General features: G+C 37.1%; 1 long non-coding RNA gene and 1 pseudogene across 1 annotated transcript; both read left to right on the top strand.

Moving 5' to 3' along the window:
- Window positions 1-20,225: 20,225 nt before the first annotated feature.
- On the top strand, window positions 20,226-21,041 carry LOC132045321 (uncharacterized). Its single transcript, XR_009412396.1, has 3 exons — window positions 20,226-20,373; window positions 20,652-20,711; window positions 20,908-21,041. It is a non-coding gene; the product is annotated as an uncharacterized LOC132045321 (long non-coding RNA).
- Window positions 21,042-21,512: 471 nt separating this feature from the next.
- On the top strand, window positions 21,513-24,016 carry LOC132045320 (uncharacterized; annotated as a pseudogene).
- Window positions 24,017-25,063: the final 1,047 nt, after the last annotated feature.

Below are 25,063 nucleotides of genomic sequence, written 5' to 3'. Positions count from 1 at the left end.
TCTATGTTGGAACATGTTACAGACCTAGTTCATGTGCTTTGTCTGCAACTCTCTTTATTCGAACAAAATACTTCTAGTTCATCTTCACCTTTTCTCCTCATGATCACTTCTCTCCTGATTCACTCAACCATTGCCCCTTATGACTCTTTGATATAGAACATGTTTTCATGCTTGTTCTATTCTTTAATGAACTCTTCTATGAATAAGTCATCTTCATCTCCTGTATTCGGTTTGCATCAGTATCTGTGAGAACATGGATGTGGACCTGTTCTATTCTCCATGTGCCTCTTGCTTTCCCACCTGTCTCTAAACTAGTTCACAGGCTTTTGCATTGTCTGGAACCTTTGCTTCATCTCAACCAACTGTCTAGCTTTGTTCAATTACCTTGTCAATTATCTCTTGTATCTTGACTTGGTTTCTTTGCATTGTAGGTTCACTTTGTCAAACATTAAAACTTCACACATTGCTTTATGCCAACACAACACAATCCTTTAGTTGTAGCTGCAATGCATTGCCAAACTTATACCGGTGTAATATTATAATTCTATTTATCCTTCTTCCTCTCCTTCCAAAGTCATAATTAGTAGCAAGAATCAATAGAAAACATTTTGTCACACCCCGCAAGTCTAAACCATGAATCCCTTTGACCTGAAAGGAATATGTGCTTGTTCTGAGCGAATTCTGAGCATTTACATCAGAAACTAACCTTATCCAAGGCTGATTGCGCTAATTCCAAATCTGTTAGTTTCGTTTCATCGAGCTGAAGCTACTGAGTCATAACCCATAGTCCAATTCCTCTTAAATCTTCAAACAACATACTATGTGCATCAACCTAATGATTACTTCACCCTAAAGACTTCCCATAACCATTTGTACCTCCTCAAAACATCACCAAGTTCTGGCTTAACGCATTAGAACTGTCTGAATAGCTGTCATCAATAAAATATCATCAAGTCTACTTGGAAACTCCAATAAAGCCCACTAACCCCATCATACCTTTGTTCTGAATTGTAAATCTATCAAGTCTTTCACGATGGATTACTAGAATAACCATAAATCATCCTGGTAATATATCCGTAAGCTACCTGGCATTACATGAACAATTCTAACCCGATATAAAGTGTACAACTCCTCGAAAGTCGCCAATAGTCACCCGAACTAACTCTAAACCCTCACAAAACCAATTATAGACCTTTCATAAGTCTGTAGTGACCCGTTATAACCTTTTTGCTGATTAATACAAAATCGTGTGCTATTAGTAATGATTTCAAAAGCTGAATTCTACCCTAGTCATCAACTTAGTGTTGAGGAACCATACCTTATGACTTAAATCTCCTTGTTTCTCAGTTCACACTAGTCACGCTAATCTGATAAAACTCCATAGGATCTAGATACATCAAATCCTCCTTTTTGTGCTTTCATTTAACTCATTCACCACTTCGAATGCCTCGACGCAAGGCCTGCAGTCTCGTACTCCCCCTTCATAACCATTGAATCTCTCATTGTAATACCTTCTTACTCCTTTAGTAAATCCAAAAGTACCAATCCTTGAAATCCATGTGCCTTACCATGCACAAAAACTCCCAAGTCATTAATATTTAGAATAGCCAACCATGCTATCCGGTCAATAACGATTCGACGTAGTCTACTATCATAAACGCAATCTCACCTCAAAAATATGACTTTAACTTTCAAACTGAAGAGATTTCAAGACTCCATCTTGTTAAACTACTCTAGCCCATTTATTCAAGAATGCTATGAAATTACTCACCTTGGTACAACGTAAGTTTCCTTCCCATCAATCTTATCACGTCAGTCATCTGATATTTGCACCTCACCAGCCGCCAATCGCAAAACCCATGGCGCTTCGTCATAACATTTAGTCAAATTCTGCAGACTTCCTCCTTTAAGAATACTTAAGAATTACACCCCATCTGAATGATGTAAGATAATCCAAAGATTATTTATATATGTCTTAAGTAATCTCGTCGCTTCGAATTCAAATCATTTGCCTGAAGATGAACCTTAATCCTCTCAAATTGAGAACAAAAATTGTCTTTACTCTGATTCTTCAAGTCACACTTAAGATTTCCTTTAAGTAGAGTTCAACTTAAATTTGGTCTAAATGTCATGTCCTCATTGTCCTTATAAATATTCATGGAAAACATTGAGTATATCTCATTTGTAAAAATGTCATGGGTTTATACAAGTATAGAAAAATATTTCTTCTCAAATACAAGTTATTTATCCATTTTTACCATCGTTTTGAAGGTCAACCATATCCTTTTTTAAACCCTCCCTAAAACTAATGTCCAAGTATATTTCGTTTTGTTTGTTTAACTTAAGGTGGGCTTGGGCCAAAAATGTTTAAAAAGTCCTTAAACTATTTTGAGCTATTTGAAATCCATTTTTTACAACACTTATTATTTTTTAAATCAATTTTTGGTTTTTTGTAGCCTTTTTTTTTTGGTAAATAAATGATTTTATTACCAAGTGAGAATTACAAAGCAAAAAAGCAAATGCGGAATGTGACCCCGATTCTGTGCATAACTACTACCTCTTAGTCCAAGCTACTCGTATCAAAACGAGCTTCAGAGCATCACTAACACATGTATACAAGATAGGCTTCACTATGGATAGAAATTCATAGAACTCGGCGGCATGGCCGGTCTTGGTCTCAATCGCCCCCGATGTGAACTTCCCCGCACACCGCCTCACAAGAGTTGCATTGTCTCTATTCTTCCCTTGAAAAATTCGTCGATTCCTTTCACCGCCATATGTAATAAACGAGTCCCGAAGCTAATGCCATCCCGTAGATCTCGGCGTTTGCGGGTTGTTTTCCTCGATATTGATCAATAGCCACCCTAATTTCTTCATCCCAGGTTTGCGCTTGTCTATGGATATTGATCCATATAAGGATATTTTGCCAGATCTGAGCTGAGACATTGCAGCTAAAAAACAAGTGGTTTATTGTCTCCACCTCAGCTTCACATAGCATACAAGTTACATCTTCTACACATTCCCATCCAGCCAGCCTATCCTTGGTGAGTAGTCTTCTATGAAAAGCTAAGTATAGTATGAACATCCATTTGGGGCAAGCAACTGTATTACAAATCAATTTCCTCCAGGTAACCTTTTGATACTCCCCCCCTGAGTTTGAGATATACTTGTTTGATTGAGAATTTTTCCAATTGCATCACATAATTTTCATTCCATCCAGCACTTTGAAAATATTCACAAGCTTGGAGTATTTTCCTCACCATCCAAGAAGCTTGAGGCACTTTGACCCCCCAGATACCTTGCCTACCATAGTACATATGCACCCATTGCACCCACATCTTATCCTTTTTTTTGCAAATGTTCCACAAAAGCTTATAGATTACTGCCCTATTCCATGTTTGGATGTCCAGAAAGTTAAGACCCCTGCAGCTTCTAGGACTACACAATGTCTCCCATGTACGTCGGTGCTTTCTTTGATGTGTCTACCCCTTCTGTCCACTTGGAACTTTCTACATAGACTTTCAATGCATTTAATCACTTTTTTTGGCAATATAAAGACTCGGGACCAAAATACTTGAACCGAGAATAATACACTTTTTATGAGCTAAGTTCTCCTCGCATGGAGAGGAACCTGGATGTCCAATTCGTATTCTTCCCATAATCTTATCTATCAAAGGTTGGAATTGTAGGATAGACACTCTTTTAGTACACAATGGCACTCCTAAGTATCTAAATGGGAAAGTACCTGGTGAGAACCCCAACTCCTGCAATATTTCCTCCTGATCTTCATTTGAAACACCTCCAAAGTAAATGGAGCTTTTATCATTATTAGTAGCCAAACCAGATGTGGCTGAAAATTCCATGAACAAGCCATATAACAATGTAACGACCTGTATCCCCTCTGCCGAATAATAGTAGATCATCGGCAAAACTTAGTTGCACAATGTTCATTCACTCACATTTAGGGTGGTAATTAAAGTCCGGAATGTGTCTCAACTTCTTAATAAGTCCGGTTAAGTATTCCATAGCTAACACAAACAAAAAGGGGATAATGGATCACCTTGTCTTAATCCTTTCTTCTTTGGAAAAGGGGGACTAGGTTGACTATTGATGAGAATTGAGTAGGAAATTGTGCTAATGCATTGATATATCCAATTTACAAATTTATGAGGAAACTGTAAATGGACTAGGATTTGCTTTAGATATCCCCACTCTACGGAATCATAAGCCTTTTTCATGTCGACTTTTAGCATGCATCTTGGAGATACCCCTTTTCTCCCATATCCTTTAACCAATTCATTACTCAGGATAATATTATCATTAATCAGTCTCCGGGTACAAAAGCGATGACTCTTATCTACCAGACCATCCATCACCAGTTGTAATCTATTAGTAAGCACCTTTGATATAATCTTGTAAAGTAAGGTACAAGAAGATATGGGTCTATATTCGATACTTTGGTAGGGTGGGCAACTTTGGGGATCAAAGTAACGATTGTACGGAATATAACTTTGTGAAGTGTACCTTTGGAGAAGAAATCTAAAACAACATCGCTATTTCCTCCCCCACTATAGACCAGGACTTCTTAAAAAATAGTGCATTAAACCCATCACAACCTTGAGCTTTACTATCATTTATTCCTTGCAAAGCTTGTACCACCTCATGTCTTGTTACATCTTCAATCAATTGCAGTTGTTAAAGCCTGTTTAATACAGGTCCATCTTTCATTACAACTGAGTTCACTGCAGGTAGCTGGGGGGCACAAGCTCCCAAAAGTAGCTTATAGAAGCTAAGTATTTCATCCTCAATGTCTTTTCTTTTAGTAACAACTGATCCCGTTGATGTGGTAAGCCCAATTATTCTGTTTTGAGCGGCTACTTCCTCAAGCTAGCATGAAAATAAGTCGTATTTCCATCCCCAAGTTTTAACCACGAACCCTTGAATTTTGCTTTACTATACTCTCTCAATCATCAACCACTTTACCAAGTCAAGTTTAATCTTCTTTTACTCGCATCAATTAAAATTTGTGGGTATGGGCGGATCGTCATAGTGCTTTGGAGGTCCCCGTAGTTCTTTGCCTATACACTTTAATTCTCTCGTCCACTCCATGGTACTCGACCAGTTAGTAGCTTCAATGCTTGCTTCACATCTTTGCGTTTTTGCCATACTCCTACCAGTTTATAGGTCCTCCTCCTCTTATGCCAAGCATCATGTACTATCTCTTGGAACTTCTCATGTTTAGCTAGGTGGTTTAAGAACTTGAATGGTTTTGGTCTTCTATCTTCCTCCCGATTCATAGTGATGCTCAAAGGGGAATGATCGAGCACCGGGTCCATTATCGCACTTCCAATAGAGGCATGTCACATCCACCTAGCATTCGCTAGGCCCAATCAATTCTACTATGGTGTGATTATTTGTCCAAGTGTATTCCCCGCCACCGTACTTCATTACCGCCATACCGTATCCTCCAAGAATGATTGAAAATCTCTAACTTCATTGCCAAAGACAGTGATCCAACCAAATATCTTTAGCTCTATAAATTGCATTATAGTCACCCATGGATATCCATGGTCCCCGTTGTGTAGCATGAATTTGTCTAAGGCCCTCGCCAAAGACTTCTTCTCGTCCTCAACGGTGTGCAGCCCATAGATGGCCGAAAATGCAAAGCCGAGGTTCAAATTTATAATATTAACCCAGTGTATATATTGTTCGCAACCACCACGGGGACACAGAGATGACTTGAGGATCCCAAACTATCCATATTCTACCTTTACTGCTACATACATAGTTGTCTAAGTAAGACCACCCTCGTGTTATCTTCTTCGGACATGTATTTCTTGTTGCTCCTTGACTTTATGTTCTAAAATAGCTATAATACTAACATTATTAGTTCTTATAAACAAAGGCCTTTCCTTCTCGCTATGAACTTTATTTAAGCCCCTTATATTCCAAGTGACTAACTTTATTTCTAATGAGTGTGAGTAGTACCCCTCCCCATCCCTTTAGCACCTCCACCCTCGTTCTCTCCCACCCCTGTTACATGCCTTATCGCATGGTCATGTAAGATGGTAAACTCATTTGTAGTACCGAGCCGAGCTTGAGTTATTACCGTTTATGGGGCCCCTTGCGCCGATCTACCTTTCACTTCATGCCAATTAGCCTTGTTGACCTTGTGCAGAATTTCCTTCCTCATTCATTCTGATATGTGTTTCTTCTAGTTTGCTAGTCTCCTAATTCTTCTCATTAAGCTGAGGATCTATTAGTGGGTCCGCTGGCCTATCCATAGTCATTTCTTGTGCAACATCACTCATAGGCTGTTCAATGCCCTTTGCTCCACTGGTCCCAGGTTTATCAAGCATTCGATCACTAGTAATTTTCTCTTGGGGTCTCTGGTCATTTTGAGAGAGTATTTCCTTATGATGCCACTCCATTCTTTGCTTCCCATGCTTCATTCTATGCTTTGGTGCAAGATCCTCTTTAGGTTCGTGTCTTTCGCTCCTTCCTTAGACTTGCATTTGTGCCCTATAGTGAGACAAAGGTTGGGCGTAGGTGCCGGAATCCATTCATAAACAATTTCCTGAGTAAATATTCTACCATTAGGATCCTCAACCTTAATAGCACTAGGTAGAGGCCTAGTGATGTCCATCTCAATAAGCATTCGGGCATACGTAATCCTATCAATTTGGGTTGTGCATTCATCGGCATACAATGGGATGCCTAACCCACTTCCAATTCTACCCAACGATTGAACTCCCCAGCAGTTCAATGGTAATTTGGGGAATTTCACCCAGACATGAATCGTTTTCATTACCTCCTTGCTCAGATCAAAGTCCGGTGTCCAAGGCTTCACAATAATTGGTTTGTTGTTTAGCATGTGAGGTCCCGAATACGATCTCATCTCTATCCTCCATACTACTAAACTTGACAAGAAAATAACCATCGTTGTGGTAGTATACCTTAGGTTTAGCTATGTAACTCCACTTCGCGCAATAAGTCTTTCAATAGCTTTATGGTCCGGTCCACCCCACCACATACATGATCAACGCCTGCTTCCATCTTGCAATCTCAAGAGCCACTTCTTCCTTACACAATTCCACAATTGTTTCCCCATTCTTGATGATTGGGGCAACATATTGCAATTTCATCCCTTGCGATGCCATTCGATTGCCTTGAAATAGATTCGCCCACTTCGGTTTCTCCGGTTCACCTGTAGTAGCTTTTAGCTCGGAAATAGTTCGCCTGGGTTTTCCTTTGCTTTCGGTTCGACCCGCCCTTTGTTGTGCGGAATTTGTACTAGTTACCACCTGAAGCTCCAAACCGCCACCGTATCGGTTGTCGGTGTTAGGGTTCCGCCGGTCGAATTGGGGTTTTAGTTCCCGGTATCACCGGCCATTGCTCCTCCGATCCATTCAAAGTCTGCTCCCAAATTCATACTTTGTGGGCCATCACTGGTCTTTGCCTTGCCACCAGCGTTATTTGCAACCTTTATCTGCTTACCTTTCGCCATTTCAGGCTAGGCGCACGTTAGCTCACCTATCGTACGCCGAGAGAGAGGACAAAACTGTTCTAATTTTGTAGCCTTTAAGTTGAAAGAAGTACAGTTGCATGTTTTGTCTCAAAACTGTCCACAAAAAAACTGTTCTAATTTTCAGTTTACAACATCAACTTGTTTCCAAAAATGACACATATACTCTAACTATTTTAACCCTCAGTTTTTGTAAAAATAGAAGAGAAATATTAAAGTCACTTTTTCCTGTTTTCTTTGTTCCAATTCTTGAAAATATAATTACTTGTATTTTGTTGGGTCTTGGTTTTTGAAATAGTAACGGGTTCCTATCCATTCTAAACGATATACATATCGTTTGCCTATTCGTCTAAGTTCGTAACCAATAGGGGTTTCAATATTTACACATGCTCATTACAAATACATATATAAGCATACATAATATAAAAAATGAGAAAGGTGAGGCTGGAGCCCACCAGTTAACGATTTTCACCCATGGTTGGGCCTTGAATGATTTATGATGGAAGGAAGAAGGATGTTGGGCCTCTGGCCCAACAATGGCTTGTGAGAAATTGGCCCAAGTGGCCCACGCTGTGAATGCCATGCAAAGAGAAAAGATGGGAAAAAAGAAAATACAGTTAGAAGGTATCTATACTTGCTAATCATTTTTACATGAATTTAATAAATACTCAAACATGACATACATACAAACATATATATCACATATAATTCAACTGTATTTCATTGGAATAGTATAAAGAAATCAACAGGTGACAAAATAGGACCAAAACATCTCTAAAGATTGGAAAGAAGGGAACAAGCCCAATACAAAATAGAAAATGCAAATGTCAACTAAGGAAGGCCCAAATCAGTTATTTGTGGAAGTAACTTAAAAGAACAGGCCCAAACAGTTCTAATCCATAAGTAAAGGCATGATATACATAGGTGAACACGATATACATCAAAAGTCCAATTTTCAGGTTGACTATTCCAGTAAAGAGAGCAATGGTTTTAAGCAATTCAGGATCTCAAGGAAACTAGAACAAACACAGATGTCGATAAAGGATAAGCACAACCAAAAAGAAAACTTCTTTCAAGACCCAAATCACTAAGCAGGCCATTCAATACTCCAAAGTCATAAAAATAGGAACAGGGGATAAGGAAAGATGATCAGTAGGACAGGCAGAGCATGGTACTCTTCTTTAACCAACCTTAGGCACACATGGGCACACACATATGTGGAAAACATACATACATTCAGTATATCCATTTAATTGCAGACTATGACAAAACTAAATTTGAGGAAAACAATACATAGCAACTGGTTCAATGAGGGAAGGGATAAGGTGATTCATATTAGCAGCAATATGCACAATCAGGAAATCATTTCTTCAAAACTAGATGAGTGTCCGTGTCATTCAACATTTTTCAGAAATGCAGACAAGGAGTGGAGAAGGGGGAGGGGTTGGGGGTAGTCATGCCAACCTTCACATCAGACCTCCTTTTAATCCTGGAGAAGCATGCAATCAGTTCTAAATTAAAACAATGAGTACTCTTGGCCTAGATTATCATGCAGGAAAACACGGCACTACAAATCCTCTAAGTCCCAATAGGGAGTAACTCAGAACTAAATGCAAGACCCATTCACTTGGGGAAATAAGCAAAACATACACAGATTAGTTCACTGTCCCACAAACAGACCTCTGATTCCATTTACACGTCAACTCTTTGTAATTCTCCCTTTTTATAATTATAGAGACCTAAGAGGGTACCATGACAATGCAATCTCAAAAGAAGGAACCCCAGCAGCCTGGGATGGGTAGTAAAGGCTGAGTAGGAACTCAAAGTCTTTCGTAAACCCTCCCTAGCCCTAGTTAAGTCACTCCTTATGTTCTTACAAGTCAAGTGACAACCTCTTAAGCCTCTTTGTAGCTCATATGATCATGCATCATTTCATTCTTCCCTAAATGAACTCTGTTAACTCAACTTATTATGCACAAATACAAATTTCATCTTTCATTATATCCTAGGCATTTCAGACTACCAACTTCAATCTATTAACCATGACAGTGCAATATCAGACATACTAAATAACCTCTTGAGTTTGGGAGGTGTACAAATACTTATTTAAAATTAGACAGGGGTGCAGGACTATGAGGTTAAACCATTATTCAGCAACAACATATATCAAATGATGATTAACTAGTTCTATCAGACAAACATTTCTATTAGAAAAGGGTAAAATCTATTCATGAGCGGGCACATCACAACAAGACATATAATGGTGTAAGTAATAGATTGAGGATTCAGGACAGACTACTTAAAAAGGCTAACATCATTACTATTAATGAAAAAACCATTCTTAGTCAAAGTAAATACCTTGGGGGACATAGTATGGTTAGTAATTGACATTTCATTGTTCTGCATTAACTAATCCTCTAAGTATTTAAACTATTTAGATAGAGTTTCATTTATTAAGTCAGGTTGAGTGCCAAACATATAGGGAAATAGCAGGCGGGCTCATTTAGCCTCATACTTTGCTTAATGTGGGTATGAGGATACTAGTTGGTTTCATTACAGGCTACACCATCTTTAAAAGGGATTAGGCCCAACATATCAACCAAATGCCATCAAGGTAATCCAATTCAACCTTCATGTGTCACAAGAAACAACCATATGTGTTAACTAATGTATCTAAACAGAATAACTAAGCAAAGATGTCACACTGATTTATCTTTGTGAGCATATAATAACATCAGGATAAAATACTTAAGCTAATCCAGATCTAAGCTAATAGGCATGTTGGTAAACAGTAATTGAAGCATCCCATGAATTTATAAACACATTCACGACATATAGCGAAGTATAATCAGATATGAATGAACCTCTAACTATGCTAATGAACCAACAAGTGACTAACACATATAGATTAAGGCCATATTCAGACTTTATACAGATTTGTGGGCATGCTGATAATATAGATGACCTAATTTGGCATACATTTGTTCAAGAAGCAACTAAGCTAGGATATAAATATACTAATATCTTAATGAACAAGTGAATGTTGAACAGACAGAAGATTTTAATATCATTTTTAGCTAAAGAGGAATCATGAACAAGTTAACTTGTCACAAATAGACTTTAACTTAAATTTTTCAAGGTGATTAGCCTTTATAAATTAAGCTATACAAAAATTACTATGCTGAACTGATACTATATTAAACAATACTATATTAAACATAAATAGTATATTGGCATGCTAGCAAATAGACTAAACCCACAACAATATCTAAACAACACTTAAGCATTTTGAACTTATCAAAACTTAGCATGCTAATTTCTAATCTACTATTATATTCAACTGACACTAAACAAATAATTATGCTAAAACTACTATTAACTAATAGAAACAAGCCAAATAAACACATACACATAGATAAATAATTAAACTAAAACAAACTTAAAGGATGAACCATTACCTTTTCTTTGTGCAACCTTGAGTCAAGATTGGAGTTTGAAGATCCCTTTGCTCCTTAACACCAAAACTCAGCAACAAACACATGAAATCAAATTTTTTAACTAGGAAAACTCAATAACTTAGAAGTTCTAGCAGAAATTGCTAGATCCTTAGGTATATTGAGTATTTTTGCTCTAAAATATCGAGGCTTGTGTGTGTATCGAATTGAGACTTGTTTTTCCAAGAAGAAATGGGGTTCTTTGTATAGAACCCCAAATCCTAGGGTTTCAATATTTTAATCGATGTAGGACAAATAGATTTAGGGGGGGGGGCTTCTTGAATTCCCTCTCAAGCCGGTGACAACCAATGAAAATTGAGTATTTGAATTCACAAATGGACAAACATGATTAATAAAAGGCAGAAAAAGCAAGAAAATGAGAAGATATGCCTCGTTTGGGTCGAGATACGGTGGAAATGGGTGAGAAGCAATTAATGCTTGCCCAAATTAGTTTTACAAACTCTGAAAAAGCATCGTATATCTCTAAATTAGCCCGAAATAACAACGATGACGATGAGAGAGAAAGGGGAAAGAGCAGGCGGTGCTAGGGTTTCTCTTGTTGAAACCCTTGTCTACACACATAAGACCATCGAGGTCTGTTTGTGTGTATCTGTATGTGTGTTTGAATTTGTAGAACTGGGTTTGGGCTAGGTCGGTCTGAATTGTACTGGGCCTGGCCAATTAAAAAAGAAGGAAGGAGAGGCCCAAACGTGTGTGTGTGTGTGTGTGTACCTTTATCTGATCATAAAAATCCACTTTACGATGATCTTTTCCTTCTCTTCGGGATTAAACATCAATTGCAACGATTCGATAGACGGCTCATTGGGATAGATGTAGATGAACAACACCCCTCCCCCCTAGAAACGTATAGGAAGCTTTCTCCTCGTACGACTCGAGAAAGATGATTGATTTGAGGTTTTGTCTCTGTATGGAATTCTATCTAAGAAATAAAAACTGGGTCGATAAAATGATCAAATCAGTTAAAGATGTTAGTCTTTTTTTTCTTCTTTCTTCCTGAAAATGAAAAAGAAACCATTCGTACTCTCATAACTCAAGTTGGATAACTTTCAAACAATTCAAAGAAAAATCTTTGCCAGTTAGAGTAATATATAGGGAGAAGGTTCTACTAACTAAATAAAATGGAAATAAAATCGAATTCCAGGTGATGAATCTTGGAATTTCTAGAAATAGGATCATCATCATCAACATTATCATCATAAAACATACTTATCTTTAGCATCATAAGAACGCTAATAATCATGAATCTCTAGCTTTTGGGAACAAGGACATTATGGAAAACATGTATAGGTTCATAAGAAAGGAATCATGCCTTTAGAAAGAACGGGTTTAACCTTAACATTTTTCGGTTGCCTTAACTTTAACTATTTAACGCTTATCCTTCCAAACTCGCAAATCTACATTCAAGAGAATTCATATTATCATTAGGTTTATCGTCATATGTTTGTCTTAAGCCCTCAAATTAATTCCTTTTAAAATCTGCCGAAATTCAGGCAGCATCTCTCCCGTTTATATCCCTAGCCCGAAATCACAATACCAACAAAACAACAACAATATCAATACTTATATCAACCACATCATCATCAATACCAAAATATTCTATAAAACATCTCATATGATGTTTTTTTAACATACAACAACTATGTACACTTCCTTTCTTCCCAATCAAGGAGCATAATCTCATCAACACACCAACAACATTAGATACTATACATATACATGTAAATCATCCCAACCACACGGCCACAACCACTACTAAAAAATCAGCGTTTAGTGACGGAATATTAGCGACAGACCATATTCTGTCGCTAATTAACGACGATTAGCTACGGATACCTCATTTTGTCGCAAAAAAGAAACTAAAATTTTATCTCATTATATAGCGACGGATTAGCAACGAAAAATGAGTTTCGTTACTAATAATTAGCGCGAATTTTTGGCGCCTTAAATTTACTACGATTTAGCAACGGAAGAGGCGCGACAAATTTTATTTTTAATTAGCGACGGATTCACAGACGAAATATCCGTCGCTAGGCCTTTAATTTTTCTAGAAAAAAATATATATTTGCGGAACGGAAAATTTTGTCGCAATATTAACTATTAAAAGAAATCAATGTATTATTTAGCGACGGATTGTAAAATCCGTCGCTATTCCGTCGTTAAATGTAAAAAACAAAAAGATATCTCCTAGCTAGGTTACGCATTCTTTCATTTCCAACACAGTAGCCAACACGGATAGAGAGATAGACTGTGCGAAATTGGTAACCTAGAGAGAGAGAGCACAACATAGATCAAAATAATGTGAATCTAGGGTTTACATTGTGTTTTTCTCTTCTTCTACTGCAATTTTTATCTAAAGGAAAGGTATGTTTTGATTTTTGTATGTGTTATGGGCAGTTTTCTTTCTTCTTTACCTCCTTCTTTGTGTTTTCGACATTAAATCTAAAACGAAATTAAGATATCTGTGTTTTCTTGCTTATTATCTAAATGACGAGTGTTTTAAGTGTTTTTTTTTTTTTTTTTTGGCTAAAATCGAAGTTGGGTGTGTTGAAAAGCTTGTTGGGTTTATAATTTATTTGGAGGTTAAGTATTGGGAATCTCTATTTGGGCGAAAATCTCGATGAAAATGGAAATTCGACCTTTGTTTGTGCTAAATCTTGTAGGATAATATTATTTGGTGGTTAAAGTTTGTTTTAATTTATTGCATGTCGAGAAAAAGCTTGAAGAACTCAACATTCTTTATATAATCTGTGATTTGAAATCAGTGTTAGTGAAGCTTGGGTTTCTTACTCGATTTTTTTTGTTTCAGTTTCAGTTTTGTTAATTTCAGTTTGTCATTTTTTTTTTTAACTAAAAGGTGAATGATATGGTCTGTTTCACTAAGTTATTTCAGCTTGTTCTTCCATTTAGAGGTCATTCGGTTGTATTAATGATATGAAGACAGAACATTAATTTGATTGCTCTGTTTATGTCAACATTAATAGGAACATGAATAATCTAGAGCGTGATTGGATGTACAATAGGTTGGATGGCCGAGGGGGTATAAATTCTAGCTTTGTAATCGGTGTAGATAATTTTATCCAATTTGCACTTTCTCAACGAAATTACATGAGCGGTAACAAGGTTAGATGTCCATGTAAAAAATGTCACAACATTAAATACATGGATGTTGAAATCGTTGAATATCACCTTTTTAATTTTGGATTTGTTGAGGACTATTTTGTTTGGGAGTATCAAGGGGAAAAAGATGTGATCGGTGAGATAGCTTACGGTAATGATTTGCATGATGGTTATCAACTTTGAATCGGGATTCGATGATCCATACCGACAAATGGTCTTGGATGCAGCTGGACCCAACTTTGGTCAGGGTTCGAGTTCGCAATCTTATAGCAATATTGAAGTTGATTCTTCTCATCCTTATGAACCTTTAATGGAGGAGGAGCCTAATCCTTCAATGGAGGAGGAGCCTAATCCCGAGTCCCAAAGATTTTACAATTTGCTACAAGCTGCTGATGAAAAATTATATCCCGGTTCTTCTCTCTCTCAACTTGCAGTAGTCTCCAGAATGTTAAATATTAAAATGGAGAATACTTTGTCACAGAGGTTATAACCAAATGATACAATTGTTGAAAGACGCTTTACACGAAGATAACAAAGTGCTTGATAGCTATTATCGGACTAAGAAACTAGTGCGTAGTTTGGGTTTGCCGATTGAAAAAATTGATTGTTGTGATTCGGGATGTATGTTGTATTGGGGTGATGATGAACACCTTACATCTTGTAAATTCTGTGGTAACCAGAGGTATAAGCGTCGTGTCGGCTCTCGTAAGAGGAAATTGGTCCCTTACAAGAAAATGTATTATTTTCCTTTGATTCCTAGATTGAAAAGATTATATGCATCCCATGCTACAGCTGCCGACATGAGATGGCATCATGAGCATACACAAGAGGATGGGGTAATGCGTCATCCATCAGACTCTGAGGCTTGGAAGAACTTCAATGAAACTCATTCTTTTTTTGCTGCTGAACCAAGGAATGTAAGGTTAGGGTTATGTACTGATGGTTTCCAACCGTTTAGTCAATCTGGGAGGAAATACTCTTCGTGGCCAGTGATTGTCACCCCATACAATTTGCCTCCAGGAATGTGTATGAAAGAGGCATATATGTTCTTAAGCATCATTGTTCCTGGGCCAAACAATCCCAAACATAAAATTGATGTTTATCTGCAACCTCTAATAAAGGAATTGACTTTGTTGTGGGAGACAGGTGTAGAAGCATTTGACATCTCGAAAAAGCAAAACTTTCAACTGAGGGCAGCTTTGATGTGGACAATCAGTGACTTCCCAAAGATATTCTATGTTATCGGGATGGAGTACGCGGGCAAGTTAGCATGTCCTTATTGTATGGAGGAAACACAATCCTTTAGATTACAACATGGCAGAAAACATCTTGGTTTGATAGTCATAGAATGTTCCTTGACCAACATCATCCTTTTAGGAGAGATCGTAAAAACTTTCTCAAAGGTAAGGCGTCAAAAAGACTATCACCACTCTATAGAACGGAGAGGAAATTTTGAACCAAATTTGTGACTTGGGGATAAGGAAAGTAACAGAGTTAGATGCACGGAAGTTAATCGAGAGAATATGTAAGTCTTGTGGATGGAAAAAGCGAAGCATATTTTGGGATTTGCCTTATTGGAGTTCTAACATGATTCGACATAATCTTGACGTCATGCATATTGAAAAAAATGTCTTTGATAATGTATTTAATACAATTCTTAATATTGATAACAAAACCAAAGACAATCTACAATCACGTCAAGATATGGTAAATTACTGTGATCGACCACAGTTGGCAAAGGACACTAGTGGAAAATATCCAAAAGCTATATATACAATAGCTAAGGAAGAAAGAGTTATCTTGTTCAATTGGGTGAAGGGTTTGAAGTTTCCAGATGGATATGTTTCGAATTTGGGTAGATGTCCGGACACCTGGCTTGAAAAGATTATTTGGCATGAAAAGTCATGATTGCCATGTGTTCATGCAACGACTAATGCCTATTGCTTTTCGTGAATCGCTTCCCGAAATGTGTGGCAAGCACTTACAGAATTGAGCTTATTTTTTAAAGATCTTACTTCGACCACTCTCGAGTGGATGACATGGAAAGATTAGAGGCACATCCCGCAAATCTTGTGTGTAGTTAGAACGTATATTTCCCCCTGGGTTCTTTGACTCAATGGAACATTTGCTGTGCACTCCGCCATATGAAGCAAAGATTCTTGGACTGTACAATATCGATGGATGTATCCTTTTGAAAGGTAAATTTGAAACTTTATGTTCAAATTGTGACAAGTATGCTAAACATAACTTTTCTAATATAACGGTCCATCCATTTATGTATTTAGGTACCTCGGAACTCTTAAAAGAATGATTGGGAATAAAGCTAGTGTTGAGGGTTCCATTTGTGAAGCATACTTGATGAAGGAGTCAACACATTTGTTTTCTCATTATTTTGAACCTCATGTCATGACACGTAATCACGATGTGGACCGTAATGATGATGGTGGTGCTGTAGAAGATCTTGAAGGAAATTTATCAATATTCACCCATCCCGGTCGACTATGGGGAGAAGCAAAAAAGAGGAATTTATCCCTTGAAGAAATCAAGGCTGCCCAAACTTACATTTTACTAAATTGTAAAGAGGTTGAACCGTTTGTGAGGTAACATTTGAATGTTAAACTCAATTATTATTATAAATGTCTCCATATATATCATGACTTTCTATTGAACTTAATTTGTTGCAATGAAGTATGTATGTGCAACGTACGCAAGGAGAATTCCCGAATATATCTCAAGGTCAAATAGATGAGAGCCTTGAAGCATATTTCTCTATATGGTTCAAGGAATATGTAAGTTTCAACAATCATTAATTTTTATACAATATGTTATTAAATTCTCAAAATTTAACTAAGTCTTACATTTTTCCAAATAGGTCCGCTGCAACCATATTGAGAATAAATTCTTGCGTAGTCTTGCTCATGGACCACTAATAGGCGCTACATGTCATTCTGTGTATTTTACTAATGGATACAAATTTCACACAGACAGTCATGGTAGCGCAAGATCAACAATGAACGGAGTTTGTATCTCGGATCCAAATTTTGGTGATTACTATGGACGGATAAAAGAGATTATACAAGTGGAATTTCGTGAAGATCCTTTAAAGCAAACCGTGTTATTCAATTGTGAATGGTTTGATCCAACTATGGATGTTGGTGTTAAAAAGCATAATCAGTACAAATTGGTTGATGTTAATCATCGTCGCCGATATAAAAAATATGAACCTTTTATTCTTGCGATGCAAGCAACTCGAAGTGTGTTATGTGTCGTATCCTAGCAAGAAAAAGGATAAGGATGATTGGGTCGGCCGTGTGTTGAAAGTCAAACCTCGAAATGTTGTTGAATTAGCCGATGAGGAAGTAATGGTGACGACTCAGTTTGAATGTTCCATTCCAAGTTGAAGAAGTTGAAGTCCACGAGATAGATATGAATGTTTCGATTGATGAAAATATACTCTTATATGATCCAAACGGGAATGCAATTGTAATGGATGAACCCATCGATGATAGGTTATTGCCAGAGCATCATGAAATCCAAAATGAATCTACAGAAGAAGAGTTTGAACGAAGAAGAGTATGAAAGGCGAAGAAGAGTATGAAACAGAGGAAACTACGGAGGATGAGGAAGAGTTCGAAGAAGGAACAGATAGTGACTAATGCTTAGTAACATGTGTTGTTGTATCTTTAATGTATTTTGCTTAAGATTTGGGTGTAAAAATTTTCTGATGGATGGTTGAGTGTTTTGATTTGCACCACAGTTTTTCTTTGTTGTTTTCTTTAACCTATTTTACCACTTTCATCATTACTTACTGAATCTTGTAGTGTACTATGCGACTATGTTGTTTGATAAATGCCATTATAGTTTTAGTTCAACCTTTGATAGAATCCTCCGATGTTATTTATATTACGGATACGTAGTGGACGGTGAGTCGAATTCATTGACGTGCTACTCATTGAAGGTTCTCGCATTTTAGCATTTGTTGTTGTTGAGGTATTGTTGCTGTATTGAAGTTCTTCTCACTTAAGTTTATTTATCTCTCTCTCTCTCTGTACGGTAACTTGACTATTGATTTGTATAAAATGATAAATAGCATTGTTGATGACAAAGAAGCTGCTACATTTTTTCTACAACGATGAGCAAGTATGGCCAAAATTGAATTTGATGAAAACTATTGCTTGTGTTGTCATGTATTACGCATTTTCGAAATTGCATAACTCGTTAACTCATCATGTGTGTCATACCATGTGATTCCGTTGTCATGATTACTCGTTGTGGTGTTAATATCTTCTTGGAAGCTGTAACATCTAGATTCTCATCAATGTATCAAATTGCGATGTGACACATGTAGTAGAAAATGCGCATGTATACTAGTCTTAAAGGAAAGTCTAGCCCTCTCGGCGGACTTTTAGTTATGCTCAACTAAAAGTACGCCGGAGGGGCGACTTTTAGTTGTGTTAAGTAAAAGTACGCCGGAGGGGCGGACTTTTAGTTGTGTTTAAGTAAAAGTCCACGCCGGAGGGCGGACTTTTAGTTGTGTTAAGTAAAAGTACGAGGGTAGACTTTTAGTTGTGTTTAAGTAAAAGTACGCATAAGGGCGGACTTTTAGTTATGTGTTAAGTAAAGTACGCCGGAGGGCTTTTAGTGTTTTAAGTAAAAGTACGCGGACTTTTAGTGTTTTGATTTTTTTTCTTTATTGTTTTCTTTAACCTATTTTACCACTTTCATCATTACTTACTTGAATCTTGTAGTGTACTATGCGACTATGTTGTTTGATAAATGCCATTATAGTTTTAGTTCAACCTTTGATAGAATCCTCTACGATGTTATTTATATTACGGATACGTAGTGGACGGTGGTCGAAATTCATTGACGTGCTACTCATTGAAGGTTCTCGCATTTTAGCCGTTGTTGTTGAGGTATTGTTACTGTATTGAAGTTCTTCTCACTTAAGTTTATTTATCTCTCTCTCTCTCGTACGGTAACTTGACTATTGATTTGTATAAAATGATAAATAGCGATTGTTGATGACAAAGAATCTGCTACATTTTTTCTATATATATAGCAAGTATGGCCAAAATTGAATTTGATGAAAACTACGCTTGTGTTGTCATGTATTCTGCATTTTACGAAATTACGCAAACTCGTTAACTCATCATGTGTGTCATACCATGTGATTATTTGTCATGATTACTTTGTGGTGTTAATATCTTCTTGGAAGGCTGTAATGAGTCTAGATTCTCATCAATGTATCAAATTGCGATGTGACCTGTAGTAGAAAATGCGCATCTGTTTACTAGTCTTAAAGGAAAGTACGCCCTCTCTCCGGCGGACTTTTAGTTATGCTCGACTAAAAGTCGGAGAGGGGGACTTTTTTAGTTGTGTTAAGTAAAAGTACGCCGAGAGGGGCGTTACTTTTAGTTGTGTTTAAGTAAAAGTACGCCGGAGGGGCGGACTTTTAGTTGTGTTAAGTAAAAGTACGCCGGAGGGGTAGACTTTTAGTTGTGTTTAAGTAAAAGTCTGCCGTGGAGGGGGCAGACTTTTAGTTGTGTTAAGTAAAAGTCTGCCGGAGGGGGCAGACTTTTAGTTGTGTTTAAGTAAAAGTCTGCCGGAGGGGGCAGACTTTTAGTGTTTTGATTTGCACCACAGTTTTTCTTTATTGTTTTCTTTAACCTATTTTACCACTTTCATCATTACTTACTGAATCTTGTAGTGTACTATGCGACTATGTTGTTTGATAAATGCCATTATAGTTTTAGTTCAACCTTTGATAGAATCCTCCTGATGTTATTTATATTACAGATACGTTGTGGACAGCTGGTCGAAATTCATTGACGTGCTACTCATTGAAGGTTACGCATTTTAGCTGTTGTTGTTGAGGTTGTTACTGTATTGTAAAGTTCTTCTCACTTAAGTTTATTTATCTCCTCTCTCTCTCGTATAAACTTGACTATTGATTTGTATAAAATGATAAATACATCCTTGTTGATGATAAAACCAGCAACTTAGTGTTGTTATTTGGATATTTTGACAGTCATGCTTTGGATTTAACCATGTCCACATTTTTTTTTGTAGATATGGCTCGAGGCAGAGGTCGAGGTAGCGGAGGTCGTGTAGGAAAGTCCTCATTAAGGTGTGATTCTACTGGTCGTGCAAACATGCCTACCATTCCCATTCCCACCACAGTTAGTCCTCAACAAGGTGGTACGAGTTCCATAGGTGGGCCGGATCCTATAAACCAAGTTCAAACTTTAGGTACGCCATCGGTTCAAGCCTCGGTCGTTTATTACGCCTCTCATAATAGAAACTATAAATTGTAGGTTTGCTTGTGTAACAAGTGTTTTGTAAATCAAGGTGTATTTTGTAAATCATGATTAGTCATATTTGTAGACTTGCAAAACTGTGCCTTGTATAAAAACCTCTTTACTGATGGTTGCTTTAATTTCCTTACGTCAAAGGTCGAGGTAGTCCTCAACAAGGTGGTAGGAGTTCCATAGGTGGGCCAGATCCTATAAACCAAGTTCAAACTTTACGTACGCCACCGGTTCAAGCCTCAGGTCTGTTTATTACTGCCTCTCATAATAGAAACTATAAATTGTAGGTTTGCTTGTGTAACAAGCTGCAGATTTTGTAAATCAAGCTGCAGATTTTGTAAATCATGATTAGTCATATTTGTAGACTTGCAAACAGCTTGTATAAAAACCTCTTTACTGATGGTTGCTTTAATTTCCTCACGTCCACATTTTTTTGTAGATATCGCTCGAGGAAAAGGTCGAGGTAGTCCTCAACAAGGTGGTACGAGTTCCATAGGTGGGCCAGATTCTATAACCATGTTCAAACTTTAGGTACGCCACCGGTTCAAGCGTCGTATCACGGTAGTAACCCAACCATCCCGAATTATCTCCCATTACACCCGATCCGAGCGGCCCGAGATGAGGGTACATCAAACCAGCAGCAACACCGCGGCCGAAGAAGAGTCCGGTGTCGTCGTAGGCAGGGACACTTACACTTGTTACTCTTACTCCTGCAGGGTTAGTCCATGCTTGTATTTTTTTTTTTATATATAATTTGTGGTAGGCCTTGAAATAATATTTTCAAATTTATGCAGGTTGGAACCTTCTAAAGAATGCTCTAATACCATATCCGCATCTTTCAAAAATCAACTTGATCCCAATGGAATCAATTGGAAAGGTGTCTCGAAAGATACTAGAGATTTTTATTTTGGGGAATTCAAGGTATAACTTTCATCATAATTCGTTTTATAAGTGTATTAGCTTTTATAGTTAGGATACTAATAATATTAGTTTATAAACCGTTTTTCGGAAGACATACCATTGGGACTCTTCGATTCCTGAGAGTGTAATAAAAAAACATTGGAATACTAAGGCAACAACAAAGTATAGGAATTTCATTAGCAAAATTAAACAAAAAAGGATTAAGCCGGATTATGTGTCTGATAATGTGTGGGAACGCTGGTTGCAACTTTGGGCGGATCCTAAGTGTGTCGAAAAGTCGGAGATAAATGCAAAGAATCGTTGTGGAGGGAAAGAAGTTGCTGTCGGGACTCACACGGGTGGCTCTATCTGCATTGGGGAGCATCGCAAGAGACTTGTAAGTATATATATTTCTTTTCATACACTCTTAAATTTTTTATATTTACTACTTGAAAAATACTACTTGAAAATTGTTTTTTCAAGGTGTTTTTGCAGTTCTTGATTCTGGTTTACCTAGGTATATATATTGCTATTTTCTTGATTACTATGTTATTGTCTTTCTTGAATTATTTAGATTTTTCTATTCTTGTGTTATACTTGCTATTGTTCTTGGTGTAATTTTAAAATGAGTAACTTTTGCATAGGTCAAGAAAACTTACAAAGGGTCGAGATCCAACACCAGGTGAGGTACATTTGCATGTCCATACACATGATCATGATGGAGAATCTTTTGTTGATGAGCGTGCCCGAGCTGTCCATGTAAGTTCAAAATTTTATAATTTCAGAATTAAACTAATGACTCGTAAAGGTGTGGTAAACTAATTTCAGAATTTCAGAATTAATGGAGAATCTTTTACCTAGGTAAAATGCAAAGATGTTTTTGCCGACGTCTCGTAAAGGTGTGGTTAATGATAACTAAAGACCGTGTTTAGCATAAAGACCGGTATGATGGTTGTGATATGTTTGTAAAGCAATGTAGGATCCTATATTAAGATGAAGCATACATTATGAATCCCGTTAGATAGTCCGGTGTTCTTAAAGGTCAAATATACGACTAAGTTGCTTAGTGGTTATTATTATATATCAAACGAAACCAATCAGATACCGTACAAGTAACACTTGTCAAAATAAAAGCACAACAATAAACAAATTCTATGCTATGAATCATTGCCCAGCACCTATCACTATATGAACTTGGTTTGCTTCCATGCATTTGTTTGTCAACGTTAACCACAAACCAGTGTCATCAAACCAGCTCAATATGTAAGTGCTTCTTGTTCCTCTCAGTAGTTGTAATGCTATGTAGTTTTGTATTACTATATGTGTCAAACTTAGCCGTATATTGCAAGTTTTCAATAGGAATGAGCATAGCTAATACGCCCATTAAAAACCATACAATAGCAAGACTTGGTTGGGAATATGGCTAAGGTTGGGAATATGAAACTTATCCATGTTGATAATCCTTCTTCCAGTACTTGGTAGTTCTGAAAAATGACTGAACTCAACTTCACTTTGATACTTCTCAGTCAATTTTCTGAAAGTCTCTTCCTTTTCCTCTGAAAATTCCTTATTTGCCAATTGAATTTTCATTTCTTCTCTCTTTTTCTTGAGCTCATTGATGGCTACCAGCTTCTTAGCATGCTCCTTTTGCTGTTTTGCAAGCTTTGACTTCTTTTTCTTACCTGAAGCATGTGAACCATGAAGCATGATCCTTTGCTTAACTTGTGAAAGAAATCCTGGATATAAATGAATAGAAATCTGGCTTAGGATGTTGTTAAGACTGATGAACCGATGAGCATAAAGACTGTGTTTAGCATAATTGTGCGCTAATTGATGTTCGTCGTTCCCTCGACTCGCAAAGAAGCAACAAGTGCTGCATTTATGCAACCTTGTGCCTGTTAGTCTGTATTACTTGTACACCGACGAAAAATGGATAAATATCTGCTCTTTTATCTTTGGAATTCATTTCTCTTTTTATTTGGTAAAATTGAATGGTTAGTATTCTTGATGTTTTAATTTAACTAATTATTACAGGAAAGATATCAAGAAATATTACGGGAAAAATCACAGTCTCAGTCTGATATTGATCAATGTGAAGCATATTACGAAGCTGCTGGGGGAACAAGGAAGAGAAGAATATATGGTCTTGGATCTCAAGCACAAAGTTATTATGGGCCAAATCTTTGCGTCAATTTTGCCTTTAATGCTTCAGAGATCAGCAGGCACCTTCAACTTCTCAATCAGCACCTACAGAAAATATGGAGGAGTTAGTGATGCGATTGATTCCTACACTGACTGATCGCTTGCTTCCTTTATTTATTGAGAAGGCACGCGGAGTGATTTCTTCACCATCACATCATCCAAATACTCCTGTCGACAAACCATCAGTTGTGACACCCATAGTGCCTCCTCCTACTACTGCCAACGTTGACGATGTTGATCCTTTAGTTTCTGATGGTGATCGTAGTCCTTCACCCATGCATTAGTTTTTTATGTTATCCGCTTTTTGTTGGAAAGAACAAACTTATGCACTAACAATACTTGATGGATGTGTGGGTTCTTTTGGTAGTTGATAGCTTGGTGTTGTCGGTGTTTTGGACTTAACGATTGAGATTTCGCTATCTATTTTGAACTTTTTTATAAATATTATTTTATGTGAATGTCAGTTATTTTTAAGGGTATTTATTAATTTGTATTTAGTATGTTTCAACAGGCGTATTTAAAAAAAAAAAAAAAAACAGAAGAAAAATATTTGTGACAGATTTGCGACGGATTTTGGTCGTTGCTAGAGGGACAAATATTCTATTGTCGCTAAATGCAGGCACAAATAATTCAATATTTTGCGACGGAATAGCGACAATGGTTTTCGTCGCTAATTTACTAAAACGACGAAATGAAATATGAAATTAGTCACGGAATTTATAACAATAGCAACAAAAATAATCCGTTGCTATAATGTGCAACGGATCTCATACGTCGCTACTCTGTCGCTAAGTTTGCAACGGATTTCAATTTTCCGTCGCTAATAGGTTAGCAACGCGCAAAATCGTAACAGACGCCATTCCGTCGCTAATCCGTCGCAACACATGTTTAGCGACAGATATATGCTGATTAGCGACGGAGTACGTCCGTCACTAAACGCTGTTTTTTTAGTAGTTAACAAGCTCAAAACAGTACATAAACACAACAACTATAACACAACACTTTATGACCTTTCCTCCATAGCTATTTTCACTTTTAAGACTTGCTAAATTTTCAAATCAACTCAACATAAGAGATAGGATGAAGAACATACCTTATACTTGAAGAAATTTAGCCACACCAACTTTCTTCAATACCAAACTCACCACAACATCAAGTAGAAGCAAGAACAATCACCTTTCATGGACTAGTTTGGTGTAATCTTGTTAAATCCTTGATGTAATGGGCTATAATTGTTTGGGGGATGTGTTAGGAGGTTTTCAGGAACCATGAGAATGTAAAATTATAAAAAAAAAAATGGGGTTGATACGGTTTTTATACCCCTTGATAGTCGGTGGAACCGACTTTCCCAAGTGGGACCCGCATAAGCCATTTGGCAGTTTGAGGGGTTATCTTAAAATGGTCATAACTTCTTACTCCGATGTCATTTTGATGAGCGGTTTATTGCGTTAGAAACTAGACTCGACGAAATTCATTTTAAAATTTTGAAACAC

Source organism: Lycium ferocissimum, unplaced genomic scaffold (assembly GCF_029784015.1).
Source record: "Lycium ferocissimum isolate CSIRO_LF1 unplaced genomic scaffold, AGI_CSIRO_Lferr_CH_V1 ctg6443, whole genome shotgun sequence".
Lineage (NCBI taxonomy): Eukaryota > Viridiplantae > Streptophyta > Magnoliopsida > Solanales > Solanaceae > Lycium > Lycium ferocissimum.
This window is presented reverse-complemented; position numbering and strand designations above follow the sequence as displayed.